The sequence below is a fragment of the Serinus canaria genome, chromosome 1 (assembly GCF_022539315.1).
Source record: "Serinus canaria isolate serCan28SL12 chromosome 1, serCan2020, whole genome shotgun sequence".
Classification (NCBI taxonomy): Eukaryota; Metazoa; Chordata; class Aves; order Passeriformes; family Fringillidae; genus Serinus; species Serinus canaria.
The window spans coordinates 29610780-29623036 of record NC_066313.1 but is presented as its reverse complement, the minus strand read 5'-3'; the positions used below and the strand labels follow the sequence as shown (position 1 = coordinate 29623036).

Below are 12257 nucleotides of genomic sequence, written 5' to 3'. Positions count from 1 at the left end.
TGCCATTACGCTGTTACAATCTCTCTCAGCCTCACCCTCCTCTGTTTACAGTGTCCTCCCATGCAACTAAGACTTTCTGCATGGAAAAATGAGCTGCTTTTGTTAGGTTTTGAGTAATAAATAACCCTGGATTAGTAGTCTCTGTCTGACGTCTCATTCAGACTGCCTTTTGCATTACCGAGCTGTGTTTTTAAGCCCTGACACTGAAAGTGAAAACTCTTAAGAGGCATTCTTTAAAAAGTCAATAAAGAGAGGGAAAGCTAACTGATTTTAAAATTATCTTTATTGTTCCTTTCCTTGTATGGTAGCCCAATAAACTTAAAGAGTCCCTAATGAAGGGTAAATTTAGTGCACTCTTCTTTTTCCAGACTTCCAGAGGTATGTCCCCTTGATGTTATGCTTTTTTTTTTTCATTTCTCCCACTTATAGGTAAAAGAAAAAAAAATAGCATATGTCAGAATAATTTGGATTGATTTAAGTTGCAGTAGTGTTATTCTTGTTTTCTTACTTGTTCAGCAGGAGTTGTTGTCAACGCTAGAAGTAGATTTACGCAAGAAATGCATAAATCTGCTTCTACCATGCTCTTCCACAGAGGAGAATTTTTCTCATCATAAACCACAATAAAATGAATGGAAAAGTGATTCTGAGTGTCTACTATTGCAACTCTGTGAGCTGAATCCTGGGAGGAAAACCTGTCACAGCCTTGTCTGTTGGGAAAGCTGTTCTAGGTAGCAAATTTTCATTTTAGGCAGTATTGAAGGTTTTTTTTTTTTTTCCTTTATATTAAGGAGAGAAAATTAGAGTAATGGTTCTGAGACAGTGCAGAGAACCACTTCACACCTGAGGCCAGGACAGTCGTCCAACAGTTCTAAGAGAGCTGTGCCACAAAATTTCACAGGCCAGGTCCTTGTACTGGTGGCTGAACGACAGCCAGCCACCATAGATTGTTCTGTGACTTCTGCAGGTAATTTGTCACTTGGGAGACAGGCTCTCATGTGCTTGAGATGTTTGCCTGCCTGCCATTACTATGCTGCTTTCCACACTTCCTTCATTGGCAGCAATTCCTTCATGCTCCAAAGGCCCAAGTGAATGAGCAGTATTTACAACCTCCCCCTTCCCTCCCCTCCCTCTCAGCAGTGCCCCTCTTGCTCTCCCTGGATGCCTCATTCTTTGTCTGCTGCTGCCTGTGTTTTGTACAGCAGAGCTGCTGCCATGATTCTTCACTACAAAAGTGGTGAAGCAGTGGAATGGGATGCCCAGAGAAGCAGTGGATGCCCCATCCCTTGAAAGTGTTTGAGGCCAGGTTGGATGGGGCTCTGAGCAACCTGGTCTAGTGGAAGGTATCCCTGCCCATGGCAGGGGAGTTGGGAGAAAATGGTCTTTAAGGTCCCTTCCCACCCTAACCATTCTAGGATAATTTCCAGTCAAGATGGGACATGGATCCTTAAAAGAATGTCTAGACTGTGTTCACATCCTTGCCTTAGGTTAGCTGGTGGGGTTAGGGAGGAAAAGGACTTTTAAAGTGAGGTGAATGATTGAATAAGGCTGGGAGGTAGAAGGAAGGGGAAAGTAGAGGAAGTAGGAATGAGCAGATGTTTTTTGATACAGCTGGAGAAGAATAGAGGCAGGCAGGGATAGGTATTTTTCAGACTGCATGCAGTGGGAAGTTTGATGTAGGAAACCATAGCTATGACTGCAGTTGGGAAATTGAAAGACAAAATTCTGAACGAGATTCCTGGTTTTGGAGCACATCAGTACTGTTTTTAATATCTGAAAACAGGCTTTTCTGTTATGGCACTCATCTCTACAGATTATTGCAGAGTGTCGGATTTACAATACAAATGGTCAGCCTGTAGTCTGAATTCTTATAGCTCCAGTGACTGACCAGTGTTTGAACTTTATACCTTCACCCACAAAGAAGAGCTTACAGCATTGAAATATATTTTTTACCTAAGATTACCAGTTCTTAGTAATATTTTTCCAAAACCCAAACTATTAAGATCATTGAGAGAACATACAAAACCTAAGCCAGAGCAAAGATTCTGTATAGCTCCAAAGAAACTCACAGCACAGGGTAAAACTCCCCCTTTGCTTTTAAGCTTGAATTAGCAGCATGCCTCAAAACTCAGATATATGTGCTTAAATTCAGCTGTTAGCTAATGAATCAAAGACTGACCTCACTGTTAAGCCATTGCCCATCTGTATTTTATGACTTCCAGAGATACACAAGGCTTCCAGAATCAAACAGTCATTTGTGGCTTCCCTAGTATTCCCCGACTTGCTGACTGCTCACCAAAGCACTGAGTGCTCTTAGCTGTCTCTGTGCAATTTCCTGGCTAAAGGAGATCTGGAATGTAAAAGTGTATTCATCACCAGAGGTTTTGCAAGATTCCAGGACATCAATGAAGCGGTAAGAGATTATTTAAAATTGGAATGGCATGAAGGTTCCTCTGAGTTTTCAACCAACTGTAGGGTAATTTAACCAACAAGTAAGTAACCCATAAGAAGAAGCAGAATTATTTGGGCTTTAAGCATTAAAAAAAAAAAAAAAAAAAAGCACCAAGTTGTAATTACTATTATAACTGTACCAGACAGATCCTGACCCTTTACTGTGAGCTTCTCAGTACAGAAACAGAGGACTAAGTGGCAAGTGGGAACGTGTATAGTATGATGCCTTAACCATTTATCTGGAGTGAAACAACTGCATAGAGTCAAATACTGAGAAATGTTTTTGCATAAGCTGGATTTTCGACTTCAGTGCTAAGATCAAGAAGTGTAACTCAGAGCCAGCTTTGCAAACATGGTGACCCTGCTTCTTACTCCTGTATTTGAATTTGTTCTAGGGCAGAGAAATCATAGCAAACCTTTCTGCAGGATAGTAGGAGGTGCATGTCCATTTTAAATATGCTTCAGAGGTAATGGGCTATTTGTATACATTTTGGAAATTATTTTAACTTCTGTTGTGATGGGTATTACATACCATCTAACATCAGGATATTTAAGATAGGAACCAGATGCTACTCTGTGCTAGTCAGGTGTTCTGGCTCTTTTTTATTTTTTACTTTGCTTTTCTGGCACTAAAACTCCCTAAAATTTACTGAGGAAATGAAAGATTGTTGCTGTCGTGCTTTTCTGTGTTTGTTTAGCAAAAACATTTGTGCATCATAGAATAGTGTCCAGAAACACATTCCTCACTGCTTTAGTGTACTGCATTATCTGGACAAAATGAAAAGGAAATAGTTGTGATTTGAAAGTGTTTTACATACATTTTGCAGAGCTGTACAAACTGACATGATATGTAGGGCAGTGATGAATCATAGTCTGTCTTCTTCTTCACTTCACACCACCATAACAACATTACTTTTCTGGTTTGACTTTTGATTTACTGAGTGAGAAACCTCCAGGCAGTACTGTGCTGACCCACCATCACCTTCAGTTTTGCTTGCTGGTGCTTGCTGTTTCTTCATCTTCACAGTATGATATTTAGCTGAGGAACTTTGTAATTTTGTGTTGTATAAACTATAGGACTCCATTTTTCCTTTTGTCTTTTTCCTTCCCCTGCTACTAAAATGTAGAGACCTGTAATTAGTTTTCAAGTCATTCATGAACTCAGTTTTCTTCCATGTAGGCTGGGTTTAATTTGTCTCCATTTGCTTGAGCAGATTAAATGAGTGGACAGGTTATTGCAGGTGACTAAGTGGGCACATCCTAACAAGTTACTGTCCCTCAGTTAAGCTTCAGCTCCTGTGATTTCACATGCTCTTGTGTTCCTCCTGCATCGTGTCAGCCGAGGTATTTGGGGATTTGTTCTGGGTAAAAACACCTAGGAAAACTCCTAGGTGGACCAGTTCTTTGATCCCTTCCATTACACAGCTGCACAAATGGCTGTGTTGGCACAGTGCAGGGAGTAGCTCAGGAACAGAGATGCACAGCAGAGTAAGAACTGTTGATACTGGTGCTGCTGACAAAGAAGAAATCATCAGGCTGTGCCCCATGGCAGTGTACTGCTTGTTCTGCTGTGTGTCTGAAGGGGAGGAAAACGCAGCTCTTATGTGATCACTGTGAAATCGATTGTTTAACTGAGTTGGTCTTTGAGGCCGGGGTCTGGTGCCAGGCTTCTTCCCACAGAACACAGGAGAGCCTTTTGAGGTGTATGAGATCCCCTTTTTCCTCCATATTGGAAAAGGACCATCTGACTTGAACCTGAGTGCAAGGCAAGATGGATTCTTTGCCTGAAAACCCCTGAACACTTAGCTGTGAGTGCTTAGAAATGCAAATAAAAAGATTTACATTTCACTCATTCCTTTCTGAAGTACCAAATTCTGGTTTGCAGTGGTAGCTTTCTATCCTGTTCTTTTGCTGCTCATGGATGTCTTCCTCCTTTTGTTTAGGAACTCCCTCTGACATATCCAGCAATAGTTTCAGACAAATGAGTCTTGAACTTTGGGTAAATTCAGAAATCTGTATTGTAATTCCTGGATATCCCATTAGGATTCCACAATACTACAGAGTAGGAGAATAAGCAAAACATAAGGATTCTTAAGATTTTGGTGAGATTCATGGGCAGCAAATATACCAAAGTTTACTCAAAAGAATTTCTGAACTGAGTTAACCTGTGTATTGATTTTCCCTCAGTTGTCTCAGTGGTCTCTTCTCAAGGCTGAACATGCCCAGCTCTCTCAGCCCTTCCTCAGAAGAGAGATGCTTCTGTCCCCTCGTCATATTTGTAGCTCTTTGGGCAGGTGCTTTGGGCAAACGCTACAGTTACACAACCCACTCCAGGGCTCCATGTTTCTCTCAGACTGAGGAGCCTGAGTCACAGCACTCCAGATGGACCTCTCCAGGGCTCAGTAGAGTGCAGCACACCCGGTGGATACGGACCAGGCCTTAGGTCAACCACTGCAATTTCCTGACTTATCCATGCTCCGTGTGGTTGAATGAATGTATGTGGTAAAACATCTTGTCAAACAGGCATGTTTATGGAGTATTTTGGGCTGTTCTCTTGTCTGGCTTCAAAATTTATTTTTTAAAATTGTCAGTGTGCATCCATGTTTCTGAAAATGTTTCGGGATTTCAAGCATGGTTCAAAAGGAAGTCACTCTTCAGCTCAGTTCAGGGCCAAAGGGTAATTCTTGGGTTTTAACTCCAGCTTTGATGGAGCCCCCTTTATGGATCCAGCATTTAAGCTGAGCTGCATGGCTTTTGCCTCAGTTCGTTCCCTCCCCCCCAGCAGCAATCCTGTAAATTCCCATGTATCTCTGGGATTCCTGACACAGTCTGATCCTGTCTTTGAAGTGACGGGAGTGATACATATTACCCTCAACTACATAAAAACCTTTATGTTGCAACCAGACTACGGGCAGAGGATGCTTGAGGGAGCTAATGCCATCTGCCCGTGCGCATGGATTTGAATCCAATGTTAAATGCATCCGAGAGAGGAAAGTGCTTCCAAGTGCACAATTCCACAGCAGGTTCAGCTGCTGAAATCAGCTCTGTGGCATTCCCGCTCTCCCTATCAGTCCCAGGCTCGAATTCTCGCTTCCTCCATTTGTTTACTTTTGCGATGTTAATTTTCTGCTGGTTTAGCTCCGAACAAACTTATCACGGGAACTGATAAATGTTGGTACAAGGGGGAAGAGCGAGACTGTGGCAGCGCTGTTTTAATCTGTCGTGTGTAGGGGCACGCTGTCTCGGTATAAAGCTTCTCTCCTTTTTGCCTGTAACTACCTGCAGCACTTCAACATTTCCCCTTCGCACCTCTAGAGAGCACGTCCCAAGAACACCTCAGCAAGCCCGTGCTCTCTTCTCGAGAGCCCTGCGCTGTAGGTGCAGTCAAACCCCTCCTATTTTTCTCTCCAGGCACAGCACAAGCGCTGAGCCGAAAACTCCACTTAACTAGGGTGACAAGTTTCCAGCAAGCTGTGGATCACGGGGAGAGGGGACACCCGGATCCCGGCAATATAAGGTATAGACGCCTCGGCTTGTGCAACACAGCAGCAGGGCAGAGCCCATTTTATTCTTGCCTTTTTTGGATCTGCACGCACACAGACCTCAGCACAATGGAGCCGGCTCCGCGATAGCGCAGCGCGATACGGGCAGCACACACATAAAGTCATCGCAGCGCCGCGCGCCAAGGGCGCAGTTGCCGGCGATCCACTCCCTGCGTGGCAGCTCCGCTGATGGCGTGATCGCCAGAGACTCCCGCGTCCCAGGCAGGCCAGCGCCGCTCCCGCCCTCCGCCCGGCGGAGCTGCGGGGCTCCGGGAGCCGCCTGCAGCCGCAGCACGGCCGGAGCACAGCCCGCGGCTCCCCGAGGCAGCGCACCACGCTCCGGGGTCCCGGTCTGCGGCGCCGCCAAGGTACCACCCCCCTCCCAAAAAAACTTTCCACCGCGGGCCACTCGGCTGCGATGCCGCGCCCCGGCCGCCGCCGAGCGGAGCGGGAAGGACCTGCCCCCTACCCTTACCCGCTCCGTTCCCCGCCCCGGCGGGCTCGGCTGCCCACCTTGGCGGCAGGGGGGCTGCGGGGCGGGCCCCCCGGAGCCAATGGCCGCGGCAAGGCGGGCAGGGTGCGGGGGGCGGCGCCGGGCCGACAATAGGGGCGGTGTGGGCAGCGGGGCCGGGCGGGGAGCCTGGGGAGAGCCGGGCAGCACCTTGCGGCGGGCGGAAGGTGAGTCCGCCGCGCCGGGGAAGGGGATTTCCTTGCTTGTTTTGTAACCGGGAAGTTTGCGCAGGGGTTGAGCGGACGGGTGCGTTCTTCTTCAGCCTTTCTCTTCCTCCCTTCTTTTGAAATTTTCTTTTAGAAGAGGGTACTGACCCTGCCTTCCCCCTCCTGTCTCCCCGCTCCTGCCTCCCCGACTCATTCATTTAACAAAGGGAGTTGTTCTCAGCCCCCGGGCTTTGCGAGCGGAGAGCACTTCGGGGCCGCATGTTTGGGGTCCCGGCGCAGAGGCTGGGGTGGAATTGGGGCTCAGCCCACGGTTTTTGCCAAGCACCCTGGCTTCGGCTGGAGGGGCGGGCGCTTTGGGCAAGCACAAAGAATTGAAGAGCGGAACCCATGCTGGGCGATGGGGTGATGAAGCCTCGGGCTTTGTGTGGCTGGTGAAGGAGGGATGGAGAGGTGGGAGCTTGTCTTTTAACCCCTCCGCCCGCGGGTGTCTACGAAACCGTGGCTTTTTTGCTAGTAAAGTACTTACAAGCAAAGCTGAACTTTGTGATCGTGGCATAATTCACATTGGAGGGAGCGTCAGGTGGTCTCTAATCCAGCCTCCTTCAAAGCAGGGGCTTCTGCCTAGGGAGTGGGGAGCAGTGAAGGGACATCGGAGACGGGTGGCACCTCTGGGTGCTCTTGAATGCACCTGGGAGCTCGATGGAGGAGGCAGCACCAGCAGGGCAAGACTTCAGGGGCAGTAGCGCTCCTGTCTTCTGCTGTGCATGGAAATGCCCCAATCCACAGCTCTCCCGTGCCCGCAATCCCTGGTCTTGCTGCTTTTGTTATCCAGAGGGCTTAAAATTCATGATTGTTGGGAATAGCTGGCTGCATCCGTATGTGTGTCACGGTGCATCTGCTCCTGCTGAGCGTTCCTTGATTCTTATTTCACATTGCCTCCAGGAGTTTTTTTCTTCAGGAGCAAGATTTATAAATAAGTGTCAAAACCTGGCTCTTGCTTGGGACTGGCTGTAAGGCGTGTACTTTCTGTGGTAATTATGTATGAGAGATGTATGTGTGTAAGAAAAACCATAAAAGCTGTTCAGTCAGCCACGCTTTCCATTTTCAAAGTGAAAGCAGGTATTGTAGCTGGGGGAAATGGCTGTGTCAGGCACAGACGGAAGAATGTTTGTTTTCTTTGCTCACAATTACTCTTTGCCCAGTGGCTTAGGGATGCCTTTCACTGAACCTCCTCCCCCTTCTCCATACCTGGAGTTTCCCGGTGCTGCGCACATTACCTGGCCAAGCAGGCAGCATCTTCCTGTCTGCTGCTCCAATATCTCTTAGTGTGGGTGTGCTGGTTTTGCTCTCAGCTTTATAGGGTAAGGCTGGAAAAACTCCTCCTTGTGGAACAGTTTGCGTGTGTCCACTGGATGCTTGGAGACTGCTTTTCCCTGTGCATTTTTTTGTGGGTAAGTCAGAGAAATGAAGCTCATCTCTGCACAGGGAACAGAAGGTATGGTGGGAATTTGAATATGTCTAAATACTGATTCTGTTTAACTCTGGATTGCCTGTCTTGTGCCACAGAACAGAATTTGTTTGCAAATTCTGTACTCTATAACAAAGCTGGAGTCTTAAGACTGGACAATACACTGCCAGGTGATTTTTTTTTTTTAGCCTTTTTTGAGTCCTGCATCTTTAAATGGGATGATATAACTGCCATTCTTTGATTTGGAAATGAAAGCCAAAAATAAACTTGAAGAGGAAAATGCTCTTGTATCATGACAGCTTTTACTGGTTTCTGAGGAATACTATGTACTCTGGATGTTGCTTAGAAAAAAAAGAATAGGGAAAAGTGCGGCTTTTAGTTCATGCTTTTCTGTGCATCATGGGGATATAGGAAGAAATATGTGACAAGTCCAATATAACTGCCACAAGTGGAAATATATTGCTTGTTTATTGTGTTTCTGACTGCTTTGCTTGCACTGGGTTGAAAACTGATACTAGCTCTCTTTGCTTGAGAGGTCAAAGAACTGTTTTATTATCCTTTTCCAGGTCTCTAAAAGGAGACCTTTTCTCTCAGCTTTGATTCCAATGCATAAATTTCACCAGTTTGCTGACTAGTGTCTTGTCTGTTTATAAATGTGAGCTGCAGTACGGCTTCATTTCTTCTTTTTCCCTTTTGTGCACCTGCCTCAACTTCCTTGGTGTGGGAAGGTTTGTGATTTCAAAAGCTAGTTGCTATGGTCCAATTTCCTTATATGCTTAAGAGTGTACAGAACAACCTAGAGCTGAAATAAACTTTTCTCAGTTGAAAAATACAGAAATGATCCAGTGTTCTGGTTTTACAGTTCATCCTGTCAACAGCAGATAACAGAAGCAATAGACTTTGTAAAGGAACTGACCAGTCTTGGTGAGGATGTGCAAGACACAGACTGAAACTAGACAACTAAAAATGAGCCATATTTCTTAAAAGCCTAGTCAGCCTCTGGCCCTCTGACAGGCACAAGAATGCCTAGTGTTGGCTTTTTACCTCTATGGGAAGGAAAAATAAAACTGTGTACCAGAATTGTACTATATCAAAGAGTGTTTTCCTATACTTGGCCTTGAGCCGAACTAATTTTCTCAGCCTGATGTCTTGGCTTGTATAGGAATTGAGGACAATTGTGAGCATGTTCTGCTTGATGTTGAGGGCTTGCTCTTGTGGACAAAATAGTCCAGTGTGTGATTCTTCTTATGCACTTGCACAGCTCTCACCTGGACAGAGCTTTACACCCCTGTTCCCAGAGATGGGAATGGCTAGGTCCGTTCCCCTTGGTGGCAGCAGAACTGGGACTGTCAGCCAGTTCTCACTGATGTAGCACAGCAGTCAGTGATCAGTTTTTCCTATCTGAGGTTAAGGCACATGATGCTCTTTGGGAATGAATAGGTTAAAAGTACCTGATGCTGCTTGTACTAATCAGGTTTTTATGCGAACTGAAGTTCAGGTTTGAGATTCCTGCGCTTGGGTGCAGTTATGCACAGCTTGTGCAGATGGGATGTTGTGGCTGTGAGGGGTAATGCTCAGTGCTCCAGCAGTGATGACTGCTCCTGGCTTTGTGCAGGAAAGGGAGCTGACTTTTATCCCATCTCACCTCAGGGACATCCTCAGAGCTGTGGATGTCTTTGGGTCCTTCCATGGTCTGTCTTCTTTTTGGCATATGACACTAGGGTGCATGTCACAATTTCAGGGCCCTTCATGGGATCCATTTGATGAAAACATGGATGCTTCAAAACATAGTTGCTCTGAGCTGAACATGTCTCCCCAGGCTCCCAGTATGATCTGCAGAGAGAAAAAGGCCCTTTTAGGATGTGCCTCGTGTCACCCTCCTGTTGATATTTTTAAAAGAGGTCAGAGAGTTGCGCTCTAAAAATGCTGATTCCTCTTGTAGTGTCCCTGGTCTCCTCTGTCTCCCATGTGTTGTGTTGTATATTGGAGCAGCTGAGAGGAGTTTTACCTGCTCCTCTCACTTTGGAGATGCAGGCAGGCAGCATTGTTAACAAATCCATCAGGAAAAACATTGTTGTAGCGTGGCTTTCCCCCTTTCTCTTCATTTTAGCATTTTTTGTTGGGGTGGGGGAAGAGGAAACAAACAAAAAAAAGCCATCTAAGAAGTGGATTTCCAGGGGAATTTGAAGAAAAAGTCCAAGCAGTCAGTTCTGGTCTGTGTACTAATACACTCTTTCAGGCTGGCAATCCAAGTGTTCCGGCTTCCACTTGTACACTATCAATCTCTTGTGTTTAGTCTGAGATGCAGGTTAAACAATAACTTCCCCTCCATGGTTTCTTTCCTTCTTGCAATCTGTACTCTTTGGACCTGCCATATAGCAAGTTTGTTTTACTCTTAAGCTGGTCTAACTGCCTTCAAGCCATTCTATTTCTTACTTCCTGTCAAAAGTCAGAAGTGGTGCTGAATCAGGCAATATTGTATCAGCTTAGGTTTAAAGAGAGGAAGAGAAAAAGGGGACTGGTGTAGAAAAAAAAGTCCTCATTTGTGAAAATTGGGCCAAATCGTAAGACTGCAGAAGTAATAACCAAATGTACTTTCAGGAAAGAAATAACTTCCACCAAATTAGCCCTTTGTGATCCCAACTAGTGTGTGAGAGACAGTGCACAAAATATATTGTGACTGCCTTGAAGCAAATGACATCTAGCTGCAAACAGTTCCTTGATCTCCATGGGGCTGTGAGGAAGTCAAGTGGGGAATATATGCTGCAGGCAGATGGGGCATAAAGACTTGTCATGCTTTTTTTTTTCTTCTTTTTCCATAATCTAAAAAGAATAAAAATCGAAAAAAAATCTAAAAGGGAAACAGGGGAGGAAAATAGAAGCTTGTGAGTTTTTCACGTTGTGAAAAATTCAGATTGTGAGTTTTTCGGGAATGGCGAAGTCTTCCAAGTTTACCTTAAGGCTTTGTTTCCTGCCCTTGTGAGCTTGCTGCCTGTAGTTACAGTGCCTGTCCACGGTTTATTGCTGATGGGGTTTGATGACTTTCCAGGTGGCAGCAGAGAGAAGGAAAATCAAATACAAAAGGTTAGGGGACAGTTTGTCAGCCTGGCTTGCTAAGGTCACAGCATGGCTTTGAGTTACTTACTCTAAGCATCAGTAGGGCTTTGAACGATCACCTTTCTTAATGCCTGTAGTGGCACACCAGTATTTTGGATGATGCTTCCCTTACAAGGCAAAGCCCATTTCTGAGGGCTGATGCTCTATTCATGAGGTAAGAGCTGAAGTGAGAAATATTTTTAATTGAACCAGTGGCTTGCATCATGTGGGTTTTTTTTCCTGTTTTGCATGTAGTGTAATGCAAAATACCTTGTCACTTATAAAGAAATTGCAAGATAGATTATTAGTGGTACCTACATGTTCCCAAAAGCACATTCTCTGCTGATCCTAAAATAAGAGTGGCTTGGCCTCTTAACCCAGTCTCTTCTGTGGAAAGAGTAGAGAAGTGATTCCTTTTGTAAAACTTGTATTTCATTTCCCCAGCTATCTGTAAGTAAACATTATGCAGTTTTGCCAACAAGTTCAACTTGAAGGCTTTGTGCCAGGATGATTCTATGATTTGCCTTTAGTAAGTATTTCAAGAATGTCTTGTTTCAATCATGCTTTGAGAGGATAGAAGTCACAGCTGGATGTGGAATTCATGTGCTTCCAGAGTTCAGACCTGTTTGGGGTGAAGCAAAAGCTGATTTCCTTCAGTAGCAGAAGGGAGGGATATTCCAACTCCTCTTTCCCAATTCTCTTCACACTAGTGAAGCTGTTAGATTCATTCAGCTCAAGGCCCTGTGCGACAGATTGTGTCAAGGTAAAGGAGGGAAAAAAATGAGGCCAGGCTCCTAATGTATCCTCTGCTTTTCTCGCTCATTGAACTGGTCACCTGAGCCTGAACTCCTGTGTCCCTTCACAATAGAAGGTGGCTTTGTCAGGTAACAGCTGTAAAGACCAGGGAGTGCACAGCACAAAGAGGGACTAGCAGCAAATGGGCACATCAGGATTCAAAATGCAGTATTGATTAGCTCATTAAAATTAATAAGGCACTTAATTATCAAAGTCCTATTACATTTTGC

At 45.3% G+C, this 12257-nt stretch overlaps 1 protein-coding gene across 6 annotated transcripts in view; it reads left to right on the top strand.

The window, feature by feature from the left end:
* PAK1 (p21 (RAC1) activated kinase 1) overlaps nucleotides 1-12257 on the top strand; it is a 98604-nt gene that overhangs the window by 19953 nt on the left and 66394 nt on the right. Inside the window, exon 1 of one of the 6 annotated variants that reach the window (XM_018908344.3) lies at nucleotides 6289-6358. The exons of 2 other annotated variants lie outside the window; for them this stretch is intronic. The gene's annotated coding sequence lies outside the window, so the exon portion shown is untranslated. 3 more of the 6 variants (XM_018908342.3, XM_018908346.3, XM_018908345.3) reach the window with 3 other exon arrangements.